The following is a 7,049-nucleotide window of genomic DNA, read 5'->3' on the forward strand; positions in this document are numbered from 1 at the left end:
TCGTGGTTCCTGATAAATTTAGCAGCTACACAACTTTTAGAGGTTGAACTGCAGGAGGAATTCATTTGTGCCAACCTATATGCAGAAAAATACTCCCATTGTAAACTGGGTATTTCTTGGCAGAAAATTGTATTGCAGCTTTAAACCTCAAACTGGGCAGGTGATGTGTAATTTAAATGCATAAGTGGTAGGTGACCTGAGAAATAATATCACTCTGCTGATTCTTGTAACTTTTATGCCTCTTCACAACAAAACCAATACATCTTTCAATGAAGCTGCAAACTAACACTGCATCGAATATATCACTCCGTCTTCATTACATGCGGGTATAATTCCAAATTTGATCTTACCTGTTTTGACCGACCGACCTACTGCCACGCTTGCATTACCAGTCCCAATGTTGTTTGAAAATATGCTCTTTTTGCCAATTATCATTTCTATAGATAAGCCAAGATGCTGTCTTTGGGGTATGAATGGCCTTCTTTATTTAAGTTTTCCCTGTTCGTACTTTCACTCTCTGCAGAATCCATTCAGTTCTGGGCATCTCTCATTCCATAGTTCTCAGTCTTGGATTCACTTTTAAATGTACACCTCTCTATTTTCCCTGCTTTTTGGAGCTTGCAGAAAATGAGATTACTTGATATTCACGTTAATCTAAGTGTCCTAGATTAGTGTGGGAGTTTTCCGAAACAATCCAATCCATCACAGTGGTAGAAATTGCAAGTTCACATGCACCAAACTCACAGATCAGTTTGTAGTGTCTTCTGATTTGCAGGATGACAATGTTAATCTCTAGTACGGATCATCACACACACCATCAATTAGTTCCGAGTCCTTAATTTTGAATCCTCTGGTAATCTTGCCGTAAGTGGCATGATGAAGAAATCCAAATTAGCAGATGATTACAAAGAATATACATTGCGAAAGAGAGGGCTTTCCTCCCAGCTACTTCTTGCAGGTATTTTTGTGAAAGACTGGAAGCTCCCATTTTTCCTCATCAAATTCCAACAAGATAACTCCCTTTCACCTCTTCCATCACAGGTGTATCCACCTTTCTATTGAAGGATCTTCATTTTATCATGAAGTGAGTCTGGAAATTCAACTGCATCACTTTGATTAAAAGAGATTATTCCATGTTCTGGATATTATCATTCAGGTATGGTACAGCTTGAAATGGCAGGCATTCCCTTACTTAAAAGCTGTGGACCCATGTTTACAACAGGACAGAAATTGTATAGCAATGGAATGTGTGTAATGGAAATGTGATGTGTTAATAACCGGTACCTCTCTGACCCTGTACAGATCATGCAAAATTATTCCCACTCCACTATAGTAAATTGTTACAGTGGCAACATCAGCAAACATCCCCACATCTGATTTTACGATGGAAGGAAGCTCAATGAGTAAGAAGTTGGGCACAACCTAGACATTTTCCCAGGGATGGAAAGATTGATCTCCAATGAACACAAGCACATTCCTTTGTGCAAGGTGTGACTACAGCCAGTTTGGCGTTTTTCTCTTAGTTTCTCACTTATTCACAGATGACAAGCATTAGTCGAAGCTAATCACCATGGATTGAAGCTGTGCCTGCACTTCCTAAATGGGGAGATGCCCATTGCCTCAAACCACTGCTGGAAATTATAACAAGAATTAGTGGAAGCCATGATGGAGCATGGGCAAGAGTCCATCCTAATTTTCTTGTCATCTTGGAATACAGGAAGAAGTCATTTGTGCCTAGGAACCACAGAAATCCATAATGAAACCAAGTCAACATGGGGATGAAGCATCAATGCCATGCACACTGTGCTGGAAAAGTTTCCTCGAGCATGCCTGTGTAGTGAAGGTCAGTAAGCATATTAGCAAATGCCATTACAATAATCACACCTCTAATTCTCATGCACACTGCTCCATGAAATATACCACCATCACTTCACAACAGTCTCAATCAATCGCAACCACGGCACAGAAAGAGGTAATTTGACCCATTGAGCCCAAACCAGCTTCTTGTAGAGGCCATCCTGTCAGTTAGTTCACTGGCCTTTTTTCCTGCAGCTATGAATTTCTTTTACTTTGTAATACGTGGATAAATAGCTTTTGAAAGTCCTGGCTTCTGTCACATTTCCAAACTCAGTGTTCTCGATCAATGAGAAAGCTTTTCCTAAATCTCCTCTTATCACAAAGTGAGTTTGGAGACTCAACTACATCACTTGGATTGAAAGAGATTATTTCAAGTTGTGGACATGATCATTCGGGTATGGTACAAGTTGGAATGGGAGGCATTCCCCTACTTTATAGCTAAGTAAGGGAATGCCTCTTAACTCATTTTTCCAATCTCCTTCTCATTGTATCTCGTTTCTAATCCTTTCACTTATGGTAAAAGAATTACTCTTTCTTTACGATGTCTACATCTAAAATGATTTTGAACATCTCTCAGGAGAAGACCCCAAGCCCCAGCTGCTCCACTGTAAAGCCCTCACTCCTTCCTTTAATCCAGTACACAGAAGTACACACAATACCATGGTCATGGTTCAACCAATGTTTCATATGGGGTCAATGAAACACCTTTCTGTTTGCATCCCTTGACTCCATTTATAAAGCCCGGGATCATGTTTGTTTCTCTTCACCTCTTTCTCAATCCATTATCTCCTTCGAAGGTTTGCACACATGTCCCAAATTTCCTCTGTTCCTGTACTGTAGTGGAGCAAGGGAATGTTTAGAGGAATAGAAAAAGAAATCCAGACTATTCCAGCCATCTAAATGACTAGGAATAAAGTAGATGACCTCATGGCACAACTACAGATTAATAAATACGACATTGTGGCAATCACCAAGTCATGGCTTCATGACGGATTTGATTGGGAACTAAATGTCCAGGGGTACACAGTGTATAGGAAGGATAGGCGGGTAGGCAGAGGGGGAGGTGTGGCCATGATGGTTACTAATGATATAAAATCAATAGAAAGGAAGGACATTGGGTCAGAAGAGGTGGAATCCTTATGGGTGGAGCTAAGAAATAGCAAGGATAAAAGGACAGTAGTAGCAGTTATATATAGGTCCCCTAATAGCAGTCAGGAAGTGGACTATAAGTTGCAGTTAGAAATAGAAAAAGCATGTCAGAGTGACAACATTAAGATAATTATAGGGGATTTTAACATGAAGGTGGAGTGGGAAATCCAGCAAGGCAGTAGATCTCAGGAGAGTGAGTTTGTGGAAGGTCTACTGAATGGCTTTTTGGAGCAACCTGTTGATGAGCCCACCAGGGGATCGGCTGTTTTGGATTGGGTGCTGTGTAATGAACTGGAGGTGATTAGGGAACTACAGGCAAAGGAACCATTGGGAACTAGTAATCACAATATGATTGAGTTCAGTTTCAAATTTGAGAAGGAGAAGCTGATAACTGGTGTATCGATATTTCAGTGGAACAAAGGAAATTACAGTGGTATGAGAGAGAAGCTGGCCCAAATTGATTGGAAGAGTAAGCTAGCTGGAGGGACGGCAGAGCAGAAATGGATGGAATTTATACAAGAAATAAGGAAAATGCAGGAAAGATATATTCCAAGAAAAAAGGTTTTGAATGGAAAAAAGGCACAAATATGGATAACGAGAGAGGTGAAGGCTAAAGTAAAAGCAAAAGGGAGGGCATACAAGGAAGCAAAAATTAGTGGGAAAACAGAAGACTGGGAAACTTCTAAAAACATGCAGAAAGAAACTAAGGAGGTTATTAGGAAAGAAAAGATGAATTATAAAAGGAAGTTGGCAGATAACATTCGAAAAGGATACTAAGTTTTTTTAAATATATAAGGAGTAAAAGAGAGACACGGGTTGATATAGGACCAATCGATAACAGTAGGGGAGAGATTATAATGGATGATAAAGGGATGGCAGAGGAACTAAATGAGTATTTTGCATCGGTCTTTACTGTGGAGGACATCAACAATATACCGGAGAGTCAGGGGTCTCAAGGAATGGGACTGAGTTCGGTTAAGATTACTAGAGAGAAGGTGCTAGGAAAGCTAAATGGACTAAAGACTGATAAGTCTCCTGGACCGGATGAGGTTTATCCCCGGGATCGGAAGGAGGTGGCTTTAGAGATTGCGGAGGCATTGGTGATAATTTTCCAGGAATCGATAGACTCCGGCATGGTTCCGGAGGACTGGAGGGTCGCAAATGTAGTTCCGCTGTATAAGAAAGGTGGGAGGCAGCATAAAGGAAATTACAGACCTATTAGTCTGACGTCGGTGGTGGGAAAGTTATTAGAATCGATCCTCAAGGATGAGATTATGGAATACCTAGAGGTGCAAGGCAAGATAGGTCCAAGCCAACATAGTTTTGTGAAGGGAAGATCCTGCCTGACCAATCTATTGGAGTTTTTTGAAGAAATCTCAGGTAGGGTGGATAAGGGAGAGGCGGTAGATGTTGTGTATTTAGACTTTCAAAAGGCCTTCAACAAGGTGCCGCACAAGAGACTGATTAATAAGATGAGAGATCATGGAATTACAGGTAGGATACTGGAATGGGTGGAGCATTGGCTGGTTGGCAGAAAGCAAAGGGTGGGAATAAAGGGATCCTGTTCTGGTTGGCTACCGGTTACTAGTGGTGTTCCGCAGGGGTCGATGTTGGGGCCGTTTCTTTTTACCCTGTACATTAACGATTTGGATGATGGAGTAATGATGGTTTTGTGGCTAAGTTTGGGGATGACACCAGGATAGGTGGAGGAGTAGGGAGTATTGAGGAGACAGGAAGGTTGCAGAGAGACCTAGATAGTTTAGGAGAATGGGCAAGGAAATGGCAGATGAAATTCAATGTTGAGAAATGTGCAGTTGTACACTTTGGAAACAGAAAAAAACGGGCAGATTATTATCTAGAAGGGGAGAAAATTCAAAGTACAGAAATACAAAGGGACTTGAGGGTACTCGTGCAGGATACCCTAAAGGTTAACCACCAGGTCGGATCGGTGGTAAGGAAAGCGAATGCTATGTTGGCATTCATTTCGAGAGGTATAGTGTATAAAAGTAAGGAAGTGATGAGGCTCTATGGGGCACTAGTGAGGCCTCACTTGGAATACTGTGTACAGTTTTGGGCCCCATATCTTAGGAAGGATGTGCTGATGTTGGAGAGGGTTCGGAGGAGACTTAAGAGGATGATTCCCGGAATGAAAGGGCTTACATATGATGAGCATTTGTCGGCTCTTGGACTGTACTCACTGGAGTACAGAAGAATGAGAGGGGACCTCATAGAAACATTTATAATGTTGAAAGGACTGGACAGAGTAGATGTGGCCATGCTGTTTCCCTTGGTGGGAGAGTCCAGGACCAGAGGGCACAATCTTAGAATTAGAGGGTACAGGTTTAAAACAGAGATGAGGAGAAAGTTCTTTAGCCAGAGGGTAGTGAATTTATGGAATTCCTTGCCACATACAGCAGCGGAGATCCGACCATCGGAGGTGTTTAAGGAGGAGATAAATAGATATCTAATTAGTCAAGGTATCAAGGGATATGGGGATAAGGCCAGAAATTGGGGTGAGAATAGTGTTTTTTTTTGCTGATGGAGCAGACTACCACCCCCCCCCCCATTTCTCATTTCTTTTTTCTTTTTCCCCTTTTCTTTGGAGCAGACCCGATGGGCTGAATGGCCTACTTCTACTCCCTTGTCTTGTGATCTTGTGACTGGAGAAGCCCACCATTGTTAGTGAAGTCTAGAGTGCTCGCTTTTTGCTCAGGATGAGATGAATTGCTCTGTCACTTTCCAAATAAAGTACGAACCAGAAGGTATGGCAGGTGCTATTACTTGAGCCATGTGCAAAGATATGTAATCCTAATCTGTATTTAACTGCCATAAAATGATAACCTTCTCCATGAAGATTAAATCCACAATTTTCTATAATCCTTTCCACTCACGTTCAACCCCCAACAAACCTGCAAATCATTTAGGAACCCTTTAGAACTTAGTTGGAGAGGTTCTTACTGCTTCAAAAGTGAGTCTTTGGAGGTCTCATCCTCACATGGTGGAAGCAGGGTTTCTGAATATTTTTAAGGCAGAGGTAGACAGATATGTAGTAAGGAAGAGGTTGAAAGGCTATAGTAGGTAGAACAGGAATACAATTTGCGGTCACAATTGGATCAGCTATTGTCACATCGAATAGCGGAGCAGACTTAAGGTGCCAAGTCACCTCAATGAAAACCAAAGTTAAAAACTGCAGATGCTGGAAATCTGAAATAAAAACTGAAAATGCTGGAGAAACACAATAGGTCAGGCAGCACCTGTGTAAAAAGAAACATCGAACATTTCGGATTTCCAGTCAGATCTGACCTACTCTTGTTCCTAACTTGTGTGTTCATATGTCTGAAAAATACAATGGCGGCCAGTAGATTCTCATCTCCCAACATGAGAAGGGTGATGTCAAATCCAACACTGCAAGAAGGTTAACATCAGCCGCCTTCTCTGCAGGACTTGTGTGTGTGTGTGTGTGCGCGCGTGCGCGCGGTGCACGCACTGCCCCATTTGCTGAGTGGCACAAGTGTGCACACAATTGAAATTACAAACATATTGAAATCTTACTGCCATTGTCAACCACAGTTCATAGAAGATGAGGAGTCTTGAATCAGGGAACATGGAGTGCTTTTGAACAAAGGTGCAATTATATAAAATAAAATGAAACACAACCATATTATTTAGATAGAGCTGAATGACTTAGCTGTCGGTGTAATTCAGCTTCTGTTTGAACAAGAACCTGCAGTTAGCCTTTAATTTGTTCCATCTCCCAAGTCTTGCATAATGGAGAAAATTATACATATAAATCCATAGGAGATACTGTTTATGTTATTAAAAATGCTTCACAAAATATAACAGATGCAGACAGACACCAAATAAGATAGTTGTACAAGTTAATATTTTCGTGAAAAATAAGATGTGATTTAGGTCTTTAACCACTTGTTGCATTAAAAGCTGATAGTGTGAGCCAGTTCAAACAATTTTTCAGAGATATTTGCAAATGAATCAGTGAGCAATGGAAGAATATTCACTAGGGAAAGAGATAGTTTATTCTGCTT

Source organism: Pristis pectinata, chromosome 3, assembly GCF_009764475.1.
Source record: "Pristis pectinata isolate sPriPec2 chromosome 3, sPriPec2.1.pri, whole genome shotgun sequence".
NCBI lineage: Eukaryota > Metazoa > Chordata > Chondrichthyes > Rhinopristiformes > Pristidae > Pristis > Pristis pectinata.